Source organism: Hemicordylus capensis, chromosome 4, assembly GCF_027244095.1.
Source record: "Hemicordylus capensis ecotype Gifberg chromosome 4, rHemCap1.1.pri, whole genome shotgun sequence".
In the NCBI taxonomy this organism is placed as follows: Eukaryota; Metazoa; Chordata; class Lepidosauria; order Squamata; family Cordylidae; genus Hemicordylus; species Hemicordylus capensis.
Window position 1 is genome coordinate 97316342 of NC_069660.1, and position 27862 is coordinate 97344203.

General features: G+C 45.1%; 2 long non-coding RNA genes across 3 annotated transcripts in view; one reads left to right on the forward strand and one right to left on the reverse strand.

The window, feature by feature from the left end:
* LOC128322042 (uncharacterized) overlaps positions 1–27862 on the forward strand; it is a 151100-nt gene that overhangs the window by 59585 nt on the left and 63653 nt on the right. The gene's annotated exons all lie outside the window — the stretch shown is intronic.
* On the reverse strand, positions 22159–26378 carry LOC128322045 (uncharacterized). Its single transcript, XR_008305494.1, has 2 exons — positions 26187–26378; positions 22159–22292 (listed from the first exon to the last, which is right to left on the reverse strand). It is a non-coding gene; the product is annotated as an uncharacterized LOC128322045 (long non-coding RNA).

Sequence of the window (27862 nt, forward strand, 5' to 3'; positions counted from 1 at the left end):
GTATAGAAAACTACAGATGGTTTTCTGTATCCTGCAGATGTCCCTATCCAGCCCTATTACAGCATTCCCCCTGTGACTGTTATTGTCTACCTTATGTTTCTTTTTAGATTATGAGCTCTTTGGGGACAGGGAAGCATCTTTATTTATTTACTCTCTCACTCAATTATTTCTGCGTAAACTGCTTTAAGAACTTTGTTGAAAAGCAGTATATAAATGTTTGTCGTAGTATCTAAATACCCTTAATAGATAACAGTCTCAACCTCTGCTGCTGAACAGCCAGCCACCTTGGGGGACAGGACTCAGCTCAGTGTTTTTCATTGCAAGGCCCAGGAGCCAGTGCCAGCTCCAACTGACCCTAAGTGTGGCTCCCTGACTGATTGTTTACTAGGCTTGTGTGTCCCCAGTGCTGAACTTTGCCCATGTGCCAGTATGGATCCTTGAAGCGAAATGGGGCCCTATTGAGCTGCGGTTCCATTTGGGAAGGCACTCATGGAGCCCTTTCTCACGAGCAGTGAGAAAGGGCAAGAGGGTTAGTGGGGAGCCTTAAAAAGCTTACCTCCCCACAGACAATCTAGGGCTCCCTCTTGGGCGGGTGGAGTGCCTGCCCAGATGATTACCGGCTGCTGCCAGTAGCTTGGGGGAGGGGTTGAGGTGCTGGGATGAGTCGTCCCCCCCCCCGAGCACCCATAATGCATTGTGTGAGTGCATGGTGCATTATGGGGATCCCCCTCCCCTCACCGGAGCTGGCTAGGATCCCCACCATCTGCCAGCCATGGTTGCAAGCAGGCATGGCTGGCAGATGATCGCAGAAATGGGCTTAGGAGAGCGCTCGCTCTCCTAAACTCATTTTAGAGGGTGGCCTCCTAGTCAGATTTGGCGCTGAGGTGCTGCCGGATCCCGGCGGTGCACACATGCAGGCAAAACCGGGCTGGGCTTCCTTAGCCCAGTTTTGCCTGCGCATGTGAATAGGTTCATAGAGTGCTGGAAGGTGTAGTCTTTCCTAGTACTCAGGGGAACAGCTAGGTAATTTTGGACCCTGGACCTAATGAGCGTATGCATCTCCCTCTCCCCACAAAATAAGTATCCTCTCCATATATATACAAATACATATTTCCCCACAAGCCCACAGGTCTGGGCCAGAGTACGTGTGTGTGTGTGTGTGTGTGTGTGTGTGTGTGTGTGTGTGTGTGTCTACACAACCGGCAAGGAATCCAAATATCTTCTTGATCATTCACCACAAACCCACAGATCTGGGCCAAAGTGCGTTTGCAAAAACAAACAAACAAACAAATACTACACAAGACCCAATGGATTCACACAACTTCTTGACCATTCACAAATTAACTGGGACATAACCCATGTCCCTTGCGCCACAGTTCAAACACAATACCAACTTTGTTGGTTTTGTGCATTCATAAGGAAAAAAATTTAAACCACCACACATTCCCCTTGCTTCTCAGTTCTCACACAGATGTTGGATCACACACCAACTTAAGCATAGTACATTTGTTTTTAAAAAGTTGTTTGTTTATTCAGATGTAACAGTTAGTTCCACACCCCTAGGTGTGAAGTATTATATGGATAGAGATAACTCTTTCTGGCAGTTTTACTGCAGTAGAATCCTTCCAATAAGGGTCAAATGATGGTCCAAGGTGTGTGTGTGTGGGTGGGGGTGGGGGGGGCTTCCGTTCCAGAAGTCTTTGAATTTTACTCAATGAAACAAGCCACGTATAGGTGGCTATAAAACTATATATTATAAACTATATATAAACCTTTTTTGAAGTTTTTTTTAAATCATTTTTTAAATTTTTAAATTTATTTTTATTTTTTTTAAAAAACCCAACAGACTAAACAATCCACCTCAAGACCAATACACAGTGTCCTGCTAGCTGTCCTACATCTGTGTCCAATTTCATAACTCTAGGCCAAGCAATTATGGAAGTATAAAAGAAGGTGAAAAAGGAGATGATGTCTACTCTTTTTAAGGAATGGGTGGATTCTTCCACATGGGGGTAGAATGATGGTCCAAGGAGAAGCTTCAGTTCCAGAAGTTTTTGTAATTTTCTGCCATGAAATAAGCTACTTATAGGACCTTTTTGTGGGGGGTAGGGGAGGAGTTTTAAATAATTAAATATCAACAATTGACCAATCCGCTTCAAAATCAATACACATAATCCTGCTAACCTGTTCTACAGCTGCGTCAAATTTCAGAACTCTAGGCCAAGCCATTCCAGAGATATAAAAGGAGCCCTCTTTTTCCTTGGGGAAAACCATGGGGCCCTCTAAGAAAGTGGGTACATGGACCTGGGCCCCCAAGTCCTTGTCTAATGGTTCCTCTGCTAGTACTTTCTCTATTTGCCCAGCTATACTATACTACCTGTACTATTGTTCCCAAATGGCACTGAAAGAATGCACACACCCCAAAACAATAAAAGCCAGGGTAAACCTTTTAACTCCAAAGCATTTTTTTGTTCCCACCCACCCCAAGGATTGTAATGCTGGTCTTGTAGAACAATAGGACTTCTTCATGCAGCTGTTCAAGTCCAAGGCAGACCAATTTTTCAGTCAGTACATGGCAAGATAGTCATGTATGTATGTATGTATGTTTGTTTGTTTGTTTATTGAACATATTCTATACCGCCGCCTCCAAAGACTCTATGCAGTGAACAACAGAAATAGCAACAAAAATCAATTTAAAAAATTATTAAAGGGCAAACACCTTGCGAAACAGGTGTGTCTTAAGAAGGGCCTTAAAAGCAGCCAGGGAGGGGGCTGAATGAATCTGGGGGGCGGGGAGAGTGTTCCAAAGAAGAGGGGCGGCCACAGAGAAGGCCCTCCTATGAGCCCAGGCACCAGGGCCCAGGACACTAAGGAGGGACAGCTGAGAAGACCTCACAGGACAGAACACAACTGGCTGAGAGAGTCGATCCTGGAGATATACAAGTGCTAAGTCCATAAGGGTTTTGTAGGTGAGAACCAGCACCTTGAATTGGACCAAGAATGTATATGGTGATATATGATGTATATATGATAATATATATGTGTATATATATCATATATATGATGATAGATGATGTATATGATGATGCCTCACTCTAAATCCTCCAACTCAGATTAGATGTTTCATGTCACTATATGGCTGTTTGAGAACTGTGGAGCAGGTGGCACCATCTTGCTGTGAGTTTCCCCACCCTGCCTGAAGCAGCAAATGATGTGACAACACAAAGGCATGCAATAAGATTTCCTAAATGTTAGGTGGGAACAGGCAGAGAGATTTGCTGATATGAGCAGCATCCCATGGCAGGTGTGCCAAGTGGAGATGTTGGTCAGGGATTGGGAAGTAAAGATGACTCCATATTCATTGTGTAAGTTACTGGCTTGTTCACACATTACATTTTTCCCCAAGCGAGAAGCAAGCATCGTTCTCAGATAGCACTTCTATGAAGAATGTAAAGTGTAAATCAGGTCACTGATGTAATTGGCAGAAATTCTTGTGATTGCAGTAGCTTCTCAGTCACAAGAATCAATGCTGACTGTATCCATGATCTGCCGGTTCACACATTACATTTCTCCACATGAATGCATACTTGGGGTAGGTGAGGAATGCTCATCTGGTGAAAAAAATGTATTGTTTGAACCAGCCCAGGGGAGCTTCTTTCTGTTTAGAAAGAATGCAGACATTTAATCTACAGTGTGCAGAAACTCTCGGACTTAGAAAATAAAAAGCAGATGTGTCTTACTCCTGTGTTTCGAGAGGCTGCTGATGTTCATTTTCTTTAGTTAACTCATTGTGGACTGCGAAGGAGAGCATAATAAACCAGGGGCAGTCACTACAGGAAATCTTAGAACTGAACTCACCGAGAAGCATACAGCTTCCTGCTGCCTGCTTCTCCCTGTTTCTCAAATGGTCACATTCACTGGCTAAAGCCATATGGAACTAGAATGCTATGGAATGTCAGATGCTATGAAATACAGGTAGCTTCTGCAGCATGCTGAAAATCTGAATTTTCATTTTTTTAAAAAAGCAAACAACACAATCTATCCAAAGAGCACTTTAAAGCCTATTCAATAAGAAAATGGAGCACATATTTATTTATTATTTATTTATTAGAAACATTTAATACACTGCCCACTCCGAAGACTCTGGGTGGTGTACAAGAACATGCAAAGCAAGACAACATTAAAATTACATTCTAAATTAAAAACTAAAGTAACTAACATAAAAGGAAAAAAACCAAATAGGTAAACTACAGGGCAAAAGCCTGGTGAAAAAGAAAAGTCTTCAATAAAATTTAAAAATCAGTAAGGAAAGGGCTAAATGAATCTGAAGGGGAAGGGAGTTCCAGAGAAGTGGGGCAGCAACCGAAAAGGCCCTTTCACGGGTCCTAGTGCCCGTAATATTGACATCTCTGCCAATGAAATTCATTCATGTAAAGTATTTAACTTAAGCTGCTTGATGTCCTGAGTTTCCAACTTTCATGGTTAAAGCAGCTAAATACTGTCGTGGGCGATTTGGGTCCAGGGCAAGATGTATGGGCTTCCAAGAAGCTCTTCACAGAGACTGAGGTCTAGACTGTCCCCTTATCCTGTAGTTCCAATCTCACTCTTTGTTCACACGTATTATTCCCAATGGGCATGATCCATTCTAAGTTAATCATAACTAAGTTGTAAAAAATAAAAAAAATAACGGGGCTTCAGTTAGTCATTACTAACTTTTCTCATTTATTTCAATAGTGATTGGTTGTGATTTATTCAGTCTGGATCCTGCCCACTATTTATGACATAATTGTCTCTCCTCCAAAATATGGTGAGAAAACTGGACAGAGAAGAATGCATATCCTTTATGGCTGAGTGAAAAAAGGTTGCAAATGTAATAGGAATGGGAACCACCACAGAGTAGTGACTAAGAGAATGAGCCGGTTCAGATATTGCCTTTGCTATAAACTCAGTAGGCAAGCTATTATCTGTCAATACTTCTCACAGTAGGGGAATAATAATCCTAGGAATAATAATACTGATCTACCCTGCCAGATTGTTGAAAAGACTACTGAAATTATGTATGTATGTATGTATGTATTTGTTTATTTTGGCCCAAGGCCAGCATAAATACACGAAAAAGAAACAACAACAACAATAAAATAAATAAAATACATAAAACATTAATACCTTCAAATACCATATACATGACTAATTTCATTGATGATGATAAAATGAAATTAAACTGGTTAATCTGAAATGCACAGCCCGGCATCTCTTGTCTCAATCACTCTAAACCTAATCTTGCTTGCCATGAAAAAATTTTTTGCTACCCTCCTGTAAACATACTCTGACTTAGCAGTAAGCAGAAAAAGGACCTTGTCCTCATCAGAAGGGCAATTAGAATTGTAATGAATTAATAGAGGGGAGAGAAGCTTTCCCCTTAATTCAGTATAAAATCTACATTTCGGCATCAGATGTTCCATAGTCTCCACCGTTCTGGCAGGGGCATAATCTTTGATCAAAGGGCACCTTCCCAAAACGTCCTTCCAATACCACCATTACTAAAATTATGTATTTGAAACAATGATGACCACTGCAAAATGCTGTATAAATGCAAAGCATTGTTTTATAAAAATATGTATAATTAACCTTTTCCCAGTTTGACTTTCTGGGTTGAAGAATTTAAGGTTTTAGTGCAAAATCTAGGTCTCTAACACATGTACATACAGAGTTTATTGGGAAATGGAAGGGCTATACCAACATTTATGAATTCAAAGCATAATGGAGACATGGGTAAAAATTGTACACATATAATCTTTTCACATGACAGTGTACTCACTTTTTTCTACATTTGTAGAACAAAATTCTATACCAAGAACCTGCAGTTACCATGATGGAGTAGAATGATGGGGGGACTGGATGAAGCTTCAGTTTGACTATCAAATATGGGATGCCATCTAATATTGGGTGCTTATAGGTGAGAAATCAAATTGCATTATGTGGAGACAAGGCCCTCTTTACACAAAGATCACACTTTCAGTGAATGTATGGAGGAGGGAACTGGATAAAACCAGGTTCTGTCTTTGACTTCCATGCATTCAACTGAAGGCTAGAGCTCTGTGTACACATTAATAGCAGACAGGATCCTTCTTCCCACTCCAGGCATTCAATGAAAATACTATACAGATTCCATAAACCAGAGAGTGTGTTTCTACTTCATAGTATTGTCAGAAGTGGTTTACTTTGGAGGGAAGGAGACAGGCCTGCATATAGTCATCAAAATTAGGGTAGAAGGAATTTGGTTTTCATGTTTGTGAAAACCCATGAAAACCCCTCCAACCCAGGTTGCTCAAAGCTTTTGTACCCTGCTCTTAACCAAGGTAGGAGAAGAGGAGAACTCTCCTACCTTGCTTTTCTGATCGTGTGGTTCCACTTACCTCTTTTGCTCAGCTACTGGGATGCAGCAGGCCTGTAAATGATAGAGATTGGTGGCTATAGGGGCTGCCGATCATGGACGTGCCGGTCTGCAAAGCACAACCTATGATCCTGTAGCTGCAGCAGCTTCAGCAGGGCTGGGCCTGCCTTCTGCTCCTTCATGGCCAATCAGAGGGGTGCTGCTGATGTAATGAGGCTTTCCAGTCTACTGGCAGTGCATACTATGCTAGGAAGGCCTGCAAGGCCTTTGGAGGACTCTGTGCTTCCAATTTCAGCAACTGACACCTTGCTTGGCTTAATCATGTGTTTCCTGAGTTTGTTGACCCACACAGAGGGTTGTCTGCTGCTACTGGAGTAGGAGCTCTCTAACCTTTCAATTTTCCCCCAAATAGTAATGTGAACAGGCTTATTGAATGAGAGAGTGAATCTGTATGCTTGAACACAAAACAAATACGATTTAAACAAAATCTAACTACAGAAGACTAAATAGGTTTAAAAACTTAAGCACTTCATGTGAAATATTTTGGGCATGGAAACAAGTTGTAATTCAAGTAATGCTTTCAATCTAAGATAAATTGCCTCAATGAATTTTGTTTTGCAATCACCAAACAGTTTATAACTGTTTTCATCATCAATATCACACATTTCCAAGAAAATCTTGAAATCTTATTACAACAGTATATTTTTTTTCAGCTCAAAAATGTATGTTATCTAGGGATGTGCACAAATCAATCTTTTTGATTTGATTTGTGCCCCAAACAAATCACCCCTGATTTGTTTTGTGTCCAAATCTACCCCCTCCAAATCACCCCATATTTGATTTGTATTTGCTTTGATTCAATTTGGATTTGGATTTGGACCACTTAGTAAGGTCCTAGGAGCACAAAATTTGGGTGGTGAGTAGGTCCCCATGGGTGCCACCTACTAACCAAATTTCAAGGCAGTGGGACACTTGGATGATTTTTAATGATTTTTTTTGTTTTTACAGATTTTGAACATTTGCATCATAGGAAGTAATGTGGATTCAAAGTTGCTATACTCTAACCCTAAAACGAATCCCCAGCTTTCATTTTTTAAAAAATCTAAGCTCTAGCCCTTGTAGAAGTGGAGTTATGGACCAAAATATGCAGTCATTATTTTTCAAGTGTTTGGATTCTTTGGTGTATAATAACTTTTCCTCATAATGATTCCCTTCGAGGATTCATTGCACACCTTCATTTCTTCTGTTCATTTTGACTATCATTGGACAGTGCCAACTGTCAGATGCCACGTGTCAACTACTCCCCCCCCCCACACACACACTTTACTTTTTAAAGGTATTTTTGAAGTCCTTAGTTTATTTGGTGTCTTCATTACACACATTCATTTTTTCTTTTCATTTTGACCCCACTGCTTTGCAGGTGGGGGTGGGGAATTCGTGACATCTCATGTTCCAACTACCCTTCAACACACAAGCCACTGAGTACTCAGTTTATATTTTAGGAATTTTTGAGGTGTTTAGACTGTTTGGTGTGTAATGAATCCTCATAGGGATTCACTATAAGAAAAGGTTATTAGACACCAAAGAGTCTAAACACTTGAAAAAATTCCTAGAACATAAACTGAGTAATACCCCACTGCCTTGCGGGTGGGAGTGGGGTGTAGTTGGCACATGGCAGTTGACAGTTGGCACTGTTGAAAAGACAGTCAAAATGAAAAGAAAAATGAAGGTGTGTAATGAATCCTCATAGGGATTCATTGAGGAAAAGTTATTATACACCAAAGAATCCAAACACTTGAAAAATAGTGACCGCACATTTTGCTCCATAACTCCACTTCTACAAGGGCTAGAGCTTAGCTTTTTTAAAAAATTGAAAACCAGAAATTTGAGGGAATTAATAGGAGGGATCAGAATCTTGAATCGATTTGAATCAAATCAGACACAATTCGATTTGTACCCGAATCTAGCCAATGGACCACAGGGGTGATTTGTTTTGTCTCCAAATCAATTTGTCTCCAAATCAATTTGTACCTGAATCAGTATGCACATCTCTAATGTTTTTTGTCCAAACTATCACTTGCTAATATTATCAGCATATTTTTCTAAGGGAGCTACTTGCTGAAACTCATCAGATTGATGCACAGCATAGGGACAGAGTAACTGGCTAAAAATTAGAAAGAGTTGGTCATTTTTCACCTTGAGATTCAGCCATTATTGGATGGAGCACATAAAACTGACTTTATTCCCCTTGCATGTTTAGGTAAAACCAGAGTTTTCTCTAGAACACTTTCATATTCTTTAAATAGCAACTTTTGCAACAAAAAATAAATCTCATGAAAATTCAGCACAGTGATAATTTGTACAGATGTTTGCGACTGCGATAATTTCAACATTTAATGTTCCTTGATTCTTAAGTGATACAAATGGCTATGCTGGAAATTTTTTTTTTTTTAAAGTTTGTTTCCAAGGTCTATAGCAGGTCAGAACAGAAATGATCTATGGAACTTTTAAAGCAGCTGTTGGTTCTTCTTAGGATACTTGTCTTGAGTCTGCTGTTTTCTTTCTCATGACTTTACAAGTAAACAATCTTGCCTTGACCCATTAAACACTGATACGTATCTGCAGTGTATGCAGAATTTCCAAATAGACCAGAAAAAATTATTGTCCCACTTAATGAAACAATTTTTGGATCTACTGTATCCAATTACACTAAAATGAATTCTGTCTCTTCACTGGTTTTGAATGAGAATTATGAATTTTCTTACTAACTAAAGCCTTCAACCCTCTATGTTATAGTTGTATTTGTAGTTGTAGTTTGTGTGTTTTTTCATGATGCATCACTTTATCAATGAGCAGGAATACAGCCCATGGAACCATAGAAATTAAAGCATCAGTGCAGGAAATGTTGCCCTTTATATGTGTGATCTAAATCATTTCATTTGACAAAGAAAGAGTGAAGAGAGAGGAAAGAGCGCTCTAGAGGTTTTCATGGATGTTAGGAACATAGAGAAGTTGATGAAATGGGATTTGTGAAACTGAGCTAGTATTTGATTAACTAAAACCCAAATTAGACATTACAGAGCACCGGTGGCTACTATGTAAAGTGGCAGCTCCTCATTTCCTCCTCTGCTCTCCCTCTGTAATACCTGTTGTTACAAACTATGTGATGTGACATTGTTGCACGTTTCTCTTCTCTGGCAAGCAGCCGCCAAGTTGAGTGGGGCCGGAGAAACGTGCAATGTAGTGACATCACATTTCATATAACAGTAGGCATGGGGAGATAGGTGGAGATGTGGGATTGCTGGTTTTGGTGGCAGCCATTTGGGTTCTGCACCATCGAAGTCCATCCTGAAAGCCACTTCATGTGCTACACTTTGACTGTGACTCACATGTTCAAAACATAGCTTTTGTCTGTGAAATTTGTTTGCATCATGATTGGTGAGGAAAGAACTCCAAGTTGAAAATGTAACATCTAAAGTAGTCTTCAAACTGAGCAGGGGGAAAAGTATAGTTCTTTAATCTGTTACTATGGCAGTTAGCTTTCAAAGGCAATGGAATGCATAGCACCCTTGGACTTGTTTCCTCCTGCTGTGTTTCAAGGATTTAGAGGGCTGGTGGTGGCTATAGCTTGCTAAACATCACATGTTTTCATTAACTGACTTGCTATGGGTCCCCACCCCAAATTAATGCTGTCATCATGCCAATCCACAGATTTGTTTGTGCAATGTTGTTTTATGAAGGGTACAGCAGAAGTTATTTATACAGATGTCCAATCTCCATATGTAATTTATACAATTGGGCAAAACCCCCATGCCAGTGTTCTAGCACAATTTCATAAAACTGAACTGCAGGACTCCAGGAGATCTTAGCACAATATCAATCTAAGCTGGAAAACAGTTACTTGGAGTTAAGCCAGTGTGTGGGTTCTGCAACTTGCTGTGTCTACTTGCAAGGATATTACTCAAAAGTTTCAAACGGGAAGTGTTAAGGGCCAGTGTGTTGTGCTTGCTGAAATTACTAAAGTCAATGGCCTGATGCTATGGCCTGCTATCCAAAACAGAAGATAAAGAGGATCAGTTCAGGGTTTGGGATTGTTGCACTAGTGCAGCATAGGGTGTAGTGAACCCTGCTGCGGTGTTCAGCCTCCATGTAGGGGCATGACTGTGCCAATTTGCCATGCCCCCCCCTACATTGAAGTGCCCTTCTAGTCATATGCCCTACTATTAAGAGGCACTCTTAATCATGGACCTTGGGGATCTGGTCCATGGCTTCCTGCCTCCTGGGGCCCTCCAAATGTTCTGGAGGTCCTCCCCAGAACCCTGCTACTGCCCCATGCCCCCCATTGCTGCCCCACACCTGCCATTTGTGCAGCCAGGTGGGGGGGGTGAGCCGAGCAGCCCCCACCCCACCCCATGGTTGTGGTGGCAGGTGCAGTGGCTGGTGGGTCTGTCTGTCCAGGTGTGCCTGCCCATGTTGCCCAGAAAAGAGTGGGTAAGAATGTGGAGCAGCTTGCCCCTGCTCATTCCTCCAAAAAGGCTGCAGATGAGCCTGCTGCCTAGAGGGAGAGGGAAGGACAGGCAGTCGAGTTGAGGTGGATAGGGATACTAGTTGGAACTGTCACTCGCTTGCCTGCTTCAGGCAGAGTGCAGGGCTCTAGGGAGCCTCCTCCCCCCCCTGAACATTTGGAGGCCTCCCTGGAGAGAGGAGCAGTGGCGGCAGGTATTTTAAAAAAATTAAGGGGGGGTATTCATGGTGGGGACAGGGGGGCTCTGAAGCCCTTCAGGTCCAGGCTGACACTGTCTGTAGACAAGCGCTGAAGTCAGGGAGAGTGGAGGGCATGACTAGTGGGGCACATTGGTGTGGAGGCATGGGGAGGCAGCACACTCCCACTTACCCTCACCACACATTCAGCCTGAATGTGAGGATAATGCCACAGGGCCATGATGTTGTGCCAATCCAGCAAAATACACTAGTGTGGCAGTTCAGGATTTTGCATCCACACTAACACAGCATCGCATAAGCCAAATGTGGGTAGGTTGTCCAAGGACCTTATGTGTCCAGAACCTTTAATAGACAAAAGAAGAAAATTGTTATGGCTTTTTAATACACATTGTATATTCCTCATTTGGTTTATAATAGGAAATTCTTTATACCTGTAAAAGGATTTCTCTTCTACTTCCCCTCATTACACTGTAGATGAAGAACATTTCTATTTTTACTGAAACATAAGAACAGCCCTGCTGGATCAGGCCCAAGGCCCATCTAGTCCACCATCCTGTTTAACACAGTGGCCTACCAGATGCCACTGGAAGCCTACAGGCAGGAGTCCTGGAGGGCATGCCCTCTCTCCTGCTGTTACTTCCCTGCAACTGGTACTCAGAGGCATCCTGCTTTTGAGGCTGCAGGTGGCCTATAGCCCTCTGACTAGTAGCCATTGATAGACCTCTCCTCCATGAAGTTATCCAACCCCTCTTAAAGCCATCCAGGTTGTTGGCTGTCACATCACCATACCACCTCCATACCAAACATGATTTTATAGTAGGGTTGTGCAATTAGGAATTTTGGAGTTTCAATTCAGATCAGAATCGGAACACCCTTGATTTGATTTTTGGTCTGAATCGGACCCATCCGAATCACCCCAGATTCAATTCAGATCCGAATTAATCTGAATCTGAATGGATTTGGATTTTAAAAAAATGGTTTCCAGGGCCAAAAGAGTGGGGTGGCATGGTAGTGCCTTATGGGTGGAGGCTACCACCCAAATTGCAGAGGAATTGGGCAAAGGGCTGATTTTTGGTGAATTGTTGAAGTTTACCTGTCTTTAAGGTTTCCCTCCATAAGGTATAATGGAGGTGTATTGCTTCACATTTGAGGGGGTAGGGGTGGCCTAGAGTGGTGTGGGGTTGGTGGTAGTGCCCAAGAGGGGCAAGGAAGAAACCAGAATTTTTTCAAAGGATTTGGGCAGAGGGCTGATTTTGGGTGATTTGTTGAAGTTTACACATCTTTAATATTTTTCTCCATAGGGAATCATGTAGGTTTCATCAGCCCCATAACTGCACTTTGGGGGCACTGGAGTGGCCCAGAGTGAGTGGCAGTGTATTGAACAGAGGGTGCCAGCCACCCCCATGGGTTTCAAACCCATGGGGTACAGGGTTCTGTTGTTTCTGAGGTGTTCTGAGTATGGATTCTCTGATAGCAAATGAGAGTGGATTCGTGGTTTTTATTGAAAATCTCATTTGCTGCCAGAGAACCCACACTCAGAAGAACACCTCAGAAACAACAGAACCCTGTACTCCATGGGTTTGAAACCCATGGGGGTGGCTGGCACTCTCTGGCTGGCACCCTCTTAACCCTAACCCTATACACCAAAGAATCCAAACACTTGAAAAATAGTGACCACACATTTTGCTCCATAACTCCACTTCTGTAAGGACTAGAGCTTAGCTTTTTTTTCCTAAATGAAAGCTGGGAATCTGGGGAAATTAATAGGAGGGATCTGAAACTCAAATAGATTCAAATAGAATCAGGCGTGATTCGATTTGTATCCAAATCTAGCCAATGGACCACAGGGGTGATTTGTTTTGTCTCCAATTCAGCAAGCTTTGGGTACAAATCGATTTGTACCCAAATCAATTTGCACATCCATATTTTATAGACCTCTATCATGTCTCCCTGCAGTCATCTTTTTTCTAAACTAAATAGCCCCAGGTGTTGTAGCCTTGCCTCATAAGAAAGGTGCTCTAGGCCCCTGATCATCTTAGTCACCCTCTTCTGCACCTTTTCCAGTTCTACAATGTCCTTCTTTAGATGTGGTGACCAGAATTGTATGCAGTAATCCAGGTGTGGCCGCACCATAGTTTTGTATAAGGGCATTATAATATTAGCCGTTTTATTTTCAATCCCCTTCCTAATGATCGCTAGCATGGAATTGGCCTTTTTCACAGCTGCCGCACATTGGGTCAACATTTACAACGAGCTGTCCACCACGACCCCAAGATCCCTCTCCTGTTCAGTCACCGACAGCTGAGATCCAATCAACGCATACTTGAAGTTGGGGTTTTTTGTCCCAGTGTGCATCACTTTACACTTGCCAACACTGAACCGCATTTGCTATTTGGTCGCCCACTCCCCTAGTTTGGAGAGATCCTTTTGGATCTCCTCACAATCTGTTTTGGATTTCACTACCTGAAAGAGTTTGGTATCATCTGCAAATCTGGCCACCTCGCTGCTTACCCCTGCTTCTAAATCATTTATGAATAAATTAAAAGGCACTGGTCCCAGTACAGATTCCTGGGGGACCCCACTTCTTATTTCCCTCCATTGTGAAAACTCTCTATTTATATCTACCCTCTCTTTCCTGTCCTTCAAACAGTTAGCAATCCACACATGTACTTGTCCCTTTCTCCCATGACTGCTAAGTTTTCTCAGGAGTCTTTGATGAGGAACTTTGTCAAAAGCTTTTTGGAAGTCCAGGTATACTGTGTCAACTGGATCACCTTGATCTACGCACTTGTTGACACTCCCAAAGAACTCCAAAAGGTTTGTGAGGCCAGATTTCCCTTTTCAGAAGCCATGCTGGTTCTCTCCCAGCAAGGCCTGTTCTATGTGCTTTACAATTTTATCCTTGAGGATGCCTCAAGGACCTTTACTCCTTTGGGGTATACAATCTAACTGGGCTTCTAGTATTGTGGTTTTGTGTAACCTCCATACATTCTGGAGCGAAGTTACTCTCCTGATTTTCCCTTTCATCTTTCTTTTCACCATGCTCTGCATTTTGGAGAAGTTTCCTCCTCTGAAATTCAAAGTGTCTGTGTTAGACTTCCTTGGTGATTCTCTCCCTGCATGTATACTGAATTTGATCGCACTATTGTCACTGTTCCCTAAAGGGTTGATGACACTGACATCACACACCAGGTCCTGGGTGCCACTCAGTACTAAGTCCAAAGTCGCCTTCTCTCTGGTTGGTTCCAAGACCAACTGTTCTAGGGCACAGTCATTCAGCGTATCTGGAAATTTGACCTCTTTGTCATTACCTGACTGTGAATTTACCCAGTCTATTTGTGGATAATTGAAGTCACCCATTATTACTGCCCTGCCTCTCCTTGATGCCTCCCTGATTTCCTCCTGCAACTCCCAGTCACTGTTAGCCTTTTGATCTGGAGGGCGATAGCACGTCCCAAGTAGCACATTTCTTTTCAGGCCTTGTATTGTCACCCACGGGGTTTCTGTGGAGGACTCCGGTCCTCCTAGGTTTTCTAGCTTGTTAGATTATATCCCTTCTTTAACATACAGTGCTACTCCACTTCCAAAGCACCCCTCCCTATCTTTTCTATAGAGTTTGTATCCAGAGATAACAGTGTCCCACTGGTTCTCACTGTTCCACCATGTTTCTGTTATGCCCACTATATCTATTTCTGTGTTAGCAATCAAGCACTCCAGCTCACCCATCTTCGCTCGGAGGCTTCTAGCATTGGCATATAAGCACCTATACGCTGAATCTTTTACCTGGTGTATGCTGTCTTTCTTTTGACTCTTTGACCAGCTGGCACAGCCTTCTGTCTCCTCTGTGGCTCTGCTCTGTCCCCTTCTGTTTTATCTGAATCCTTTGCACCCTCACACTTTAAAGGATGGCATTTGCCAAACCGGATACTGTCCATCTCCTGTCAGGTATTCCCCAGGCGTCATTTTAAAAGCTACTCTGCAACCTTTTTGGTTTTAAGTGCCAGCAGTCTGGCTCCATCTTGGTTCAAGTGCAGCCCGTCCCTTTTGTACAGGCCTTGATTGCCCCAAAATGTATCCCAGTGCCTAACAAATCTAAACCCCTGCTTCTGGCGCCAATGCCTCATCCATGAATTGAAACCCCTCCGCTCTGCCTGTCTCAGTGTACCTGCGTGATGAACAGGTAGCATTTCTGAGAATGCTACCTTGGGGGTCCTGGACTTCTATGCTACCTATCAGCCTAAATTTGGCTTCCAGAACCTCCTGACTACATTTCCCCACATCATTGGTGCCGACGTGCACCACGACAGCTGTCTCCTCCCCAGCACTGCCTAACAGCCTATCTGGATTCTGTGTGATGTCTGCAACCTTCGCACCAGGCAGGCAAGTCACCATGTGGTCAACACATGGGTCACAAACCCACCTCTCTGTACCTCTAATGATTGAACCACACACTACAGGGAGCCCCCCCCCCCCGGAGGAGTATCTCCTGTGCGAGAGGATATGGGCTCATCTTCCACAGAAGGGGTCCCTTCTAAAGGAGCATTTCCCTCTTCCTCAGACCGATGTCCTCCTTTCCCGCGACCTCCATTCTCCCTGACAGCAGAGGAGCTATCAGCCCTGGAGTGGGATGCCTCTATCACGTCCCTGAAAGTCTTGTCCACATGCCTCTCTCCCTCTCTGAACTTCTTCAGATCTGCCACTTTGGTGTCAAGAGAACGAACTTGTTCCCTGAGAGCCAGGAGCTCCTTGCACGAAGCACAAACCCATGACTTCCGCCCATGGAGCAAACAGTCATACATGTGACACTCTGTGCAATTCCCTGGGAAGTGCCCCCTCCCCTGATGACTTTCTGTCTTTATAACTGGTTTTGTTGGTTGTTTACAGTATTTTGAGATTGTTTATTAGAAGAATAGGTCTCAGCTGTATTGGTCAGCTATTTAACTGTCCAAACAGCCTATCTCAGGAATATGAGGGAGGGATTTGTACTTATATGAAGAAGGGATTTATACTTACCTACCCTTCTCCACCGGGCTCCTTGTGATCATAGGGACTTGTTCCAGGCTCCCCCGCACACCTCCCACTAAACTCCCGCAAAACTCCAATGCCCTGTTGGCTGTGCTCTGTTTGCTATGCTCTCGGGTATGTATAAAATGAAAGCACTTATGTGAAAGGAATATTCCATGAATACATCAAATCTACAGGATTATGACCAGTGTGTATTGAAAGCTTTGGAACTATATTAAAGCCAATAACAACAACAAAAACCCACACAGAACCTCCAGAAAAAATCATGATATATAAAAAAATAGCCTCATGGTAAAGAGCTGGCTTAATTATTTAAGCGTGGTAAAGGTTTCAATAAAACCTTTCAATTTTTTTATACATATTGAGTTAGAATATTGTGAAAATATGTACTACAGTGATGGAAATGTAATTTAGATTCAAAAGATCAAGTTCCATATATTACAAGGTATAGATCTCACAGCTGGATCTTTTTTTAACATCCCACAGAAAGAGAGGACACTTTGTTCATAACACAATTGTTTTAGGATTTCCGCAATATCAGGCAGCCAACCCCAACACCACATTTTATAACCCTAAAGGTTTCAGAAATTCTTTACACAGCTGAACTGCTACTGATATGGTCTAATGCTGTATAAATTGTTCCCCAGCCTAATAACTATTTACATTTAAAACAGAAAGTGAAAGTTGATTGGGTAAACCACATGTGCAATACATTTTTTAGAACACATAGCATTTTATGGAAGACCTCAAACGATGTTTGCTGCTACTTAGAGGAGTCTCTTGAAACCTGATAAAGCCTATTTTTCTTCTCAGTATGACACAGAAATCAGTCCAGTGTGCAGCAAACATCTGTGAAATCTGCAAGGCAATAGTAGTGGCTGACATCCTTACTAAGACTGCATGGGTGTTATGTGAGATGTACCTGTGCAGCAGAAGACTTTAATCAACTTAGCTATGGCAATCACACCCAGGGTGAAAATTTCACTGATCTTGCCTTCCCATGGAAGCACCCTGTGCCACTTGAGTATTTGTCCATGAGGGTTGTGCAGCCCTCAAGGACATACAGTATTTTGGGATAGCACATAATATTTTAGGGGAAAGGGGAAATCAGTGAAATCCCTCCGCACTCACATGAGTGCCAACAGGAGTTGGGAAGTATTCCACAGCACGGGTGCTTCTTCTGCACAGTATGTATGCAGCCTTAGTTAAAATGTTGGATGATGATGTTGATTGATAATGATAATAGGACTGTACAAAGCAGTTTTGACTTGATTTGAGAACCACCTTGATGTTTCAAAGTCCCCATTAGGGAAGTGCGAGCTAGCTCACATTTGCTGGACTCGACATTGAGCTGGCCCAGTTTGGGCACTCCAAGTTCAAACTGGAGTGGCCCTCAAAGAGTGGGGTGCTGGTTTGAGTTTGAACCAGACTGACCCCTGGTTCAAAGAACTGGCTTGGGTTGGCTTGGGGGGTATACTTGAAAAGGGGAATCCAGTGAGGATTTCCCTTTACAAGTAAAGGGCATTTCCTACAGTAAGTAAGGGGGGAGGGAGGTAGTCTTACCTTCAAAATTAAGGTGCTTGGGGCTGCAGAGACAGCGGAGACGGCCACAGCCACTGTGGAGACATTGGAGGAGGAGGAGGCAGGGGCTCCTTCAACCTCCCCAGCCTCCCAAATGATAGCCTGGGTCGGCTGTGGCCCGGTTTGAGCCCTGTGCGGAGGTTACTCTAATGGCCTCCGCCCATGCGTAGGGGCCTGAATGTCTCTGATGTCTCTGTCATCTTAATTTTATATGTAAATATTCTCCCCCCAATTTACTGTATTGAATGCCCTTTAATTGTAAAGGGAATCCTCACTGGATCCCCTTTTACATGTATACCCCTCGAAGTGGCCCACCAGCCAATGTCTCCTGCAGCATCATTTTTAAAAATGAGAATGTTTTTTCCCCCTTGCAGTCTTAGGAAAGATGCAGGAAAAATTGGTTTCCTGCGAACTGTGGTCTTTTCTAGAGCTGCAAGAATCATTTTTACACTGCAAGATTAAACAGTTCAGTCCAGGCTGGGACAAAGCTTCAGTAGGGTGGACGGGTTGGAAGAACTCATGCTGCCCTGCATCCCAGAGTCTCCTTGCCCTGACTGGGGGGGGGGGGCTGCCTCATTTGCCTCCTCCACCTCTGCACGTCTCCCCTCCTCTGCTGGCCAGGTCATGAGTGGCTCACAGCAATGGTGCTGCCCACCATCAGTGGGGCACGTGACAATCCTGCTGGCCACAGCCGCTTCTCAGGCCCACGCTGACCCAGTTGGAGCACAGCTGAAGTGCGGAGGCTGGAGCCAGCTGGAGTATGGGCATGCCTCCGCCATTGGTGGTGAGGGGCAGCACTGAAGCAAATCAGCCACTGAAGAGGCGGCAAAGGGAGAAAAATGCACGTGAAGGGGTGGCAGGGTGCTCCAGAGTTTGTACTCGGGCTGCCTTCAACCTTGCTACACCAATGAGTCCAAGAATAAATACTTGCATGCAGGTGGATGGTTACCTCACCACAAACTGCCTACAAAAAATTGCCTTCTTACCCTCCTTCCACTAGAGGGAGTAGCTATGAAAATGAGCAGCTGTGTGTTGTATGCAGTATTCTTTTCCCTACCAGTAAATGTCTGCAGTATTGATGTTTTCTTGTTCACTTAGCTGTAAATCTCATCCCACTTTGAAATTCTTTGCAATACAAGTAATCTAACAGATCTTCAGGACGTTGAAAGAGCTGCCAAGTAAGGGAATGCAAGAAAGAGAGGCCTGGCAGAGTTGTGAAGGGGCTGGGTGGCTGTGTGTGTGTGTGGGGGGGGCTACTCCTCAAAGCATAATAAATCAGTTAAGCTGCAAAACAGCCATGATATTTTATAGTTATTTCAAGCGCAGCGCATACCTGGATGTGAATCTCATGTAACTGAAATATGGGCAGTGCGGTTCAAACATATGTATCCAGATGGGCCAGTAGATATTCAAACTGATCACAGTTACATTGGAAGCAGGAAGGAACCCAAGTGTTTGTTTAGTGTTGTGCGCAGGAAGCAATCAAGGTTGCACAACACGGAGAAACTTCAAAGCGGCAGCCGTGCTTTGTTTGCAAACTTTTTAAAAAATTGCTATAAGTAAAGTGTTTTATTTGTTATTCGATTCTGCATTAGTTTATTCACCTGGTCACAATGACAAAAGATCCCAAACCCTCTCTGCTCCATTGTCCATTTGGTATGGAGATGGCCAGCACACCTTCCTTAGCTTCTGGTAACAGAAGGCTTAACATATACCTGGTCTGTAGGACATCCCAGCAGAAGTAATACTGTATAAAGGGAGGGAGGGGTGACAAAAAAGGGTGTAACTGGTCACTAACCATAGAATTTCTTTGCAGTCAGCAAAAGGAATTTCATGTGAACAGAGAGATGCTTTTTCCTGTTGAGCCTGCCTGCTCTACATGGCATGGCTCTTATGATAACCACCCTCTGGCTAAAAATGGATTGGGGTGCACAATGGGATAGAGGGGTTCATAATCATGCATGCCTGATATTGTTGAAGGCCATAGTGTCTGGGGATGACGGGAGCTGTCCAGCAACATCTGGGGACCCAAGGCTGAGAACTCCTGGGATAGAGGGAAGGTATACATGTTGTGAGGCAAGGGATACAAAAAGCCTTGAGGGTCTGTATCATGCCCTCCTCTCAGTTGCATCCACTATACATAACCAGAATATATTTGCAGCTCATTCTTTTGGATCCAAAGCAGTTCTAAAGAGCAGATGTTAGAGTCCTTTGCACCCATAGAAAGGAGAACACAAGGCAATGGATTTTACACTCCAGGGAGACAGATGTATGTACAATCCTTCATTCAGCACTTTTTAACATGCAGAGTGCTTTACAATCCTGGTCTCAGTCATCCTCAGGACCAGCTCATTAGGTAGGTCACTATTCTCATTTTGCAAGATAGGAAGAGAGATGTGTTAATTATTACTAACTGTGTTGATATTCCACCCTTTCTCCAGAGATCTCAGGGTGACACCCATGATTCTTTCCCCCTTTTGTCCTCACAGCATCCCTGTGAGGCAGATAGTCAGTCATCAATCATAGCAGCAGCAATAGTACAGCAAGCATATTAAACAGCGCTGAGAAAAGGGAAACCACATACTGTAGTTACTTGATAAGAAGTCTTCTTTCTTCTCTTCATGTCTGGAATAAGTTGGCCTCAGATTGTCTGGGCCCTGGCTGTGCTGACAGCCGGCCATGGCTCTGTGTGTGTGTGTGTGTGTGTGTGTGTGTGTGTGTGTGTGCTTCTTTGAAAACAAGTTAACAGTAACAAAAACAAAAATCAAACCTCCCTCCTGCTCCACCACAGCCTCCGATTGGTGCTGGGCCTCAGGGCCACTGTTCCCTTTAAGGTCTGGCATTCTGCTCAGTTAATTTTAGCAGCCATGCAGTCTTGGCCTCTCGCTTTTGTCCTGCCATGGTGCCTCTTGGCTTCTGCCTCATCAAGATGGCAAGCACACTATTGCTGCTGCTGAGGAGGTGCCAGGCAACCGAGCCTGACTGTACCAACTGCCGCCTTTTTCTTTTCCTGCCCTTGCTGCTGTGTTGGCTCTTGCGATGGTCAGAGCGGGAAAATCAACTCTCTCGTGCATGTGAGAGAACCGATTCCCCCCGGCCATGGAAATACCCTACTGAAAATAGTGACAGGCAGGAGCACAGGTGCACCCACTGCCGTTTCCAAGAGGCTCTTGCCGCAACCAGAGTGGGAGAATCAGTTCTCTTGCTTGCACAAGAGAGCCAATTTCCCCACTCTGGCCACAGCAAGAGCAAAGGGGGGAGGACTGAGGGGGGAGGACGATGGAGGAGGAGACCACCACCATCACTTGGTGGGTTACCATACAGGTATGGATACATTTATCTCAGTGGGACAGAAGCTTTGAGGTCTGTGCCAAGGTCTTTTCTGTTAAGTACAAATATTTAAACTAGGCAACACTTATGAATTACAGTTGTATCCCCTGCCAGTATTAGGAATTAGAGCTGGGTGAGCGCTCTCTTGCTTGTCTCATATTAACTTGGAAATGATCCAATTTCTTCTCTCCCAAACTGGGAAGAAATTGGAGAATTTTTCCAAACCAATGTAGGACTTGAAAACTGATAGCTCCCCCCACCACACACACACACTTTCTCCACCACTTTAGCAACTGCTCCTCGCCCAAAGCCTTGCCCTTTACTTTCTGGCAATGACAGTGGCCGTGGCAGGCAGTGAGTGAAAGAAAGTTTCCTTTCTGCTCCCTTCCACCGGTGTGCAATGTACTAGGAATAAAATACCAGAACAGGGAATTTTTCTCTCTCCTCCCTCCCTGTCCTGACATTCTGGTTCCTCAGCACATCAGGTAGACAGGCATGGTGGCTGTTAAGAATTATCTTTTCAAGTGCTACTCCAGTACACTAAAGTCCTTGGAAGGACTACAACCCCCAGCAGCCACCACTCACAAGCTTCTGAACTAACACATTCTTTCTTTCTTATGTGGATCTAACACAGCAGGGTAAGGGAAGTAGAAGAACAAAAGTTCCAGCACACTATCACTTTACTCCTGGTGTGCTGTGAGCCAGGGAGAGAGCAAGGAACCCCTCTGCTCAGTGCTGCTGCTTCTCCCACCACTGTAGGGGTGAGCAAAAGGCATGTTTTCAAAAGGGAGAACTACATTTTTCTGAGCTTAAGCTTGGAAGAGAGGTTGGGAACTTTGGAGGCTTGGTCCTTCCTCTGTGATTCTTAAGACCCCAGGGTTTGCTTCTGAGTGCAAGCTTGGAGAACCTCACTGACAATGTAAGCAGGGATACAAACAACACCCTCTCAGAAATTTTATGTATTAAATTCCGTGGAATTCCTTTTAGTAGTAGTATTAGTGTTACTTTCCGCATAATTCCTTGGATATGCTTTCTCACCTAAGTAGGAACCTTACAGTTTCACCTGAAATTGCATTAAGTAAAATATAGTGGCAAGTGTAACAGGCTGGGTCTTGAAAAAAGGTCTCTTGCACTACTTGATCAAGTAAGTAATGGAAAACTTAACAAGAGCTTGAATTGAAAGAAGATAGTCCTTGAATGAATCAGCAGTTCCTAGCAGGAATTCAGATTTTCTCCACAGCTGAAATATAGCATGTTTATTTAGTTATTATGTATTTATTTATTAAACTTCTATACTGCCCAAACTTTCATCTCTTAGCAGTTAACATAAAACAATTAAAACACATATTAAAAGTTAAAACAATGCAACAATTTAAAATCAGCCATAAAACTAAAAACAGTTTTAAAAAGCTGGGAAAGCTTGGTTGAAAAGATGGGTTGTTAGTGTTACTATATAAAATGAACAGCTTACATTAAAACCACTCACAAATTTAAATGCATGCCAGGCAGTAAAGGGACCCAAACCTGGTAGTAACAACACATTCTTCACAAGCAAGTTATTTGTCATGCATGATTTGTCTTTAGCTGATTCGAAGTCACATTTTAAGCAGCTGCGCTCTAGGCAGCTACTAGATGTTTCAACTGGTAGATCCCATTTAGATCCCCCTGAGGTTGAATCAGGAAGGCCCTATACTGAATGCACACACGTGCACACTGCCTTCATACTGCTGCTCAGAACAAAACTCATTCTGCACACAGATGAAAAAAATTAGAGGGAACACTCCTCAGGGCACCAGTCCATTATCATCCCAGGCTTGGCGGTGGGCATGGGTGCGTGTCTGTGTGTGACAGCAGCACTAATGGGCAGACTGTGGCACCTCTGATTTGAAGGTTGGCCAGGGTGGGGGCAAGCTGATAACGGAGTTGCAGTGGGTGGGCGTGACCATGAGCCACTCACCCTCCACATCCAGTTTGGGATAGCTCATCCGGAAGACCAGCTGCTCCACCAAGCCAGCACCGAAGCATGAGTGATGGGGTGTCATCCTGTCCCTGGCCATGGAGAAACCCTCTCTGGATGCTGGTTGGTGGACAGGAGAGGAACCATCCAGCAAATGCTGCCAAGTCCAGCCAGCCAGTCCAGAACTGGACTGCTTCCATGTCTGGGTCTGCCACCCCCGGCTCCTGCAGGCACTGCGGAACAGACTGCTCCACACTGCGGCAGGGTGCAGTCGGCTCCTCCCATACCCTTGGCAAGGTGCCAAGGCACCCTCATGTCAACCACCAGGAAGAACACCCAGGCAGATCTGTGTGCTGTGTTGGCATTGCCAAGGACGCCATGCTGCTGCTGGGGGTGGAGTGTTCAGAAGTAAGTACTCCAGCACCTTCCTCCTGGTTCCGACCCAAGCTCCTCTCCTCAGCCTGCCTAATCTCTTGAACCAAGAGGACTCTCTACCTGGGCATCTGGTCAGAGGTGATAGCATTGCCCTTCATCCTTGAGTCGCCTAGGCAGAAGAAAACATTCTCTGCCAATTGACCCAAGGTGTTGCTGACCCACTCCACCACTGCAGTCCTCGGGTGACCTGCCAGGGCGTGTGCTTCCCCAGGGGTCAGTGAGGTCTGGAGCTCACCCATCGTTTTCTCAAGAAGAAGAGTGGCAGGCAAAGCCAGGCTCAGTGTTGTTGTCTTAGCACACCAGCTGTTCGTGGCAACAAGGAATGGCTCGAGTGTCAAGACAACCGGGGAAATGAGCTCCCAGTCTACACTGAACAGGTCGCACATTCCCAAGCCACACTTCCTTGCCAGGGCATGGATGATGGCTGCCTCTTGCTCCTGCAGGCACTGGAGAAAGAGAAAGGTGGAGTTCCACTGGGTCTGAACGTCCTGAGGAATCAGGTGCTCAGGTAGGTGGAGCTCATGCTGCCTCTCCCAGAGCATCCACCTAGCTTTTTTGCTCCAGTGAAAGTGACCTGTTTTGCAGCATACCTCCATAAGAGCAGCCGTGGTGGCAGCAGGGCCTTCAGGCAGGAGGCCTCAATGCTGCTTGTCTTTGGCCTCCTTGAGGCCAAGTGCATCCATCACGGCCAGGTGCAGAGTATGTGCCATAGAGCAGATGGACACTGCTGTCTGCTGGGCTGCCCTCCACCTGGCATCCGATGTCCACCAACAGTAGGGGTGTGTCCGAACTGGTCCGAAGGCCATTCTAAAGGCCTCCGGACTGCCGGACCGGTTCGGACTGGGCTGGTTCGGGTCCAGGTGGGGGGTATTTCTTTAAGGGCGGGAGGGCTTGCTGACCCCTCCCGCCTCTTTACCCCCACCAGAGGCCGTATTTAACAGAGTAATGGGGGCGCTGGAAACCAGCCACCCCCGCCGCCCCCCCGCCCCGCCGCGAGCAGATTAAGGGAACTACCACTGCCGCCGCTGTCGCCCGCCCGCCCGCCAGCCCTCCCTCCCAGCCGCCCGCCCGAGTCCTCACCCGATGGCTGCTTTAAACAAAGAGAGGAGCTCGCGAACAGAGCTCCTCTCGCTTTGAAGTCCTGTAGGCGACTGAAGGAGGCAGGCTTTGCGCGCGCGTATGCGCACACCACAAATCACGCCGATCACCGGAGGCCCGGTCTACCCACCGGGAAAAGGCTGGGTAGACCGGGCCTCCGATCGCGGGCGACAGCGGCGGCAGCGGTAGTTCCCTTAATCTGCTCGCGGCGGGGCGGGGGGGGGGGGGGCGGCGGGGGCGACTGGTTTCCAGCGCCCCCGTTACTCTGTTAAATACAGCCTCTGGTGGGGGCAAAGAGGCGGGAGGGGTAAACAAGCCCTCCCCGCCCTAAAAGGAAGGCCCCCCTTTGGTGCCGGTCCGGACTGCTCCGGACCGTGCACATCCCTAACCAACAGCTCATCTGCCATGTGGTCAGTGTCCAGCAGCACTACATGCAACAGATGTCCCCTTCATCTCCTGTCCCCACCAGTGCACCGTGATGGATAGAAAAGCAGTGTGCATCCCACTATGGCTGGTCCACAGATCTGTAATGAAGTGCATGCTGGTGTCAGGTACTACTGAGCGCAGCAGCCCTGACATGACCTCCCTGCACCTCTGGTACAAGGAGAACACTACCCGCCTGCTGAAGGTGGTTAATGAGGAGAACTGGTAGTTGGGGGCAAGCAGTCAGAGCAGCCAGTGGAAGTTGGTGTCCACCCCCCCCCCAAATGGCTGGTTGTCCAGAGCCATCATCTCTTCAATGGTCCAGGTGCTGATAGGAGACTCTGGCCAACACTTGCCCACCGTCTGCACCCACTGTGCAACTGGCAATGTCCCCTGCTGGAGAGCAGGAACACATGCCTTGCTGCACGTTGAGAACTAGTTGAGAGCACATTGAGAGCTAGTTGAGAGCACACCAGGCAGCCTAGCTCTGCCAGCAGCAGCAAGAACACCGGATGAGGGTGTTGCAAGTGCCTCATCAGTGCCAATATCCGAAGATGCTTAGGGTCCTTACTCCTGCTGACCTGTGTCCTGGCGTTAGTGCAGGTAGCATGTGTGGGGTCACCTTTGCAGAGCTCAAAGTGCTCCCACGCCATGCTGTTCTCAGCCTTTGACTGTTTTGATGGTGGTGGTACTACTGGGCTGCTGGTTCCTATTATGGGCCACCACTACTACCACCCTCAGTCCAGGGCTGAGAAGGTCCAGGAAAACCAGAATTACTTCCTCCTGATCCTCCTCAGTCTCATATCAGGGGGTTGCACTGCCCGTGGGGATTGAGGAGGATGAAGAGAGCGATCTGGCTGGGTTAGCAGCCATCAACACTTCCTCCTCCACTCCCAACAAGGGAAGAGTTTCTTCCCTGAAGGGGAGCCCCTCTACTTCTATCTTAGCTGCTACAGGCATCTGCACAGCAGGAGCAGGTAGCACTGGATAGGTGAGCCTGCGTGCAACTACCTCTAGGGGGATAGTGGCGACTTGGGGAGTAGCCCCTCTTGCCACCCTCACCCTCACCCCCAACCACCATCACCTCTCCCTCTGCCTATAGCCCTGCTCTTAGCTCCAGTTCTGCCCTGCACCCTTCTGGAGGACATCCCTTCCCCCAAACTAGGCCCTATTTACTTTAACCTAAAACTAAGGGGGTCTGTGCTGGGGGTGGGGGCTTACCAATCCAACATCATCTTCTTTTGGCATCTTCAGCTGCAGTCTGACCAGGAGGGACCTCAGGCAATCAGGCCAAGCAACACACACACTGATGCTTAGCAGCCAGGAGGAGGGCAGATGGCCAGAAGCCAGGCCACCTACCCATCCAAGAAAATAACAAAAAGAAAAACGGCAGCAACCAGTTAAGTCACAGGATTGCTGTAACTTGGGAAAACTAAAAGTAGTTGGTGCTACAAAAGGGAAATAAAAAATAAAGAGGCAGAGAGAACCCTCTGTCTAAGGCCCATCAAAGCAGTCAGTAGGCTCAGCAAGGCAGCACAGGTCCAGCATGGTCAAGTAGGACAGGAAGGCAACAGCAGGGCAATACAAAGCAGGGCAACACACAGCAGGGTCCAGGACACCAGGATCCAGCAGCAAGGCACAGCATAGGCAACAAGGCAGCCAGCTTTCTTCCTCAAGAATCCAGAGGCACAGTGAAGCCAGGCAGGCACTACCTGGCTTTATATACGCTTTGAAATACACTCCTTTTTGCTTCTCCTCCCTTGTCCTTCCCCCAGCCAATGGGGGCAGAGTTGCCCTGACAACACTTGATTTTGAACTATGACAAGCCAACGCAAAGGAGATCACAAGCCAATCAGAAGGCAGTGGAAGAAAGCCAATCAGCAAGGGAGAAAAGTAGTGAACATAACATACAAAATGGCGATCGCCATAGTGAACTTTCAAACCGGTTTGAACCCGTTTTAATCAAATTGGGTCTGATTCAGTTTGATCGTGGATCAGCCACCTTTTCTTGAGGCAGGTCTGCTTCATGATTGAGCTGGTTGAACCGGCTCAGTTCAAAGCGAACTGGTTTGATATCGAACCAGTTTGGCACACCCCTATCTTCTACATGTTTCTCATTGAAGAAGAGATTATTATGGACAGTAGCTATCTCCCCTGCTAACTGAGCAAAGAGACACCTTTTCAAAGTGGTGTATTCTCTTGTATTTAGCAGGGGGAAAGCAACTGGCCCTATCCACTCCCAGCACAGTATCCCTCCAGTAGCTGGTGGTGGTGTCTATCTTATGTTTCTTTTTTAGATTGTGAGCCCTTTGCGGACAGGGAGCCATTTTATTTATATCTATGTGAACCGCTTTGGTAGCTTTGGTTGAAAAACAATATATAAATATTTGTTGTATTCATATCTCTCACCATCTGTTCTTCTCTATAGCTGAGAATGAGAGAAGGCCATACTTGCATTAGCTCAGTTTCTTTTCCAATTTGTTTATGAAACAAAGAAATAGCTCAGTGCCTTCTCCAATAGTACAGGTTTGCAAAGGTTTTTTTTTAATACATCAAAGTTGCTTTATATAAGACCAGAACAGTTGGAAATGATCTTTATTTTGTAAAGAATATTAAGTATTCTGTCATTGATATTGAATATCGTGTTTTGAGTTTATACTGATGTTTTTGTTTGCATAGCTTAAATTCTCATATGGTTTGTGCTGAATCTTTATGTTCTATTTATAGTTATAACATTGAAAAATAAAAAAAAATTATTAAAAAAATACAGCAGGTTTATTAAAGTTTAAAGTTTATTAAAATAATACTTGATAAGTATTTATCAAGTATTGATAAATACTTATCAATACAAGATAAGTGCTCTTCTCTCCCCCACCCCTGCCCAAGACACTGGCTCA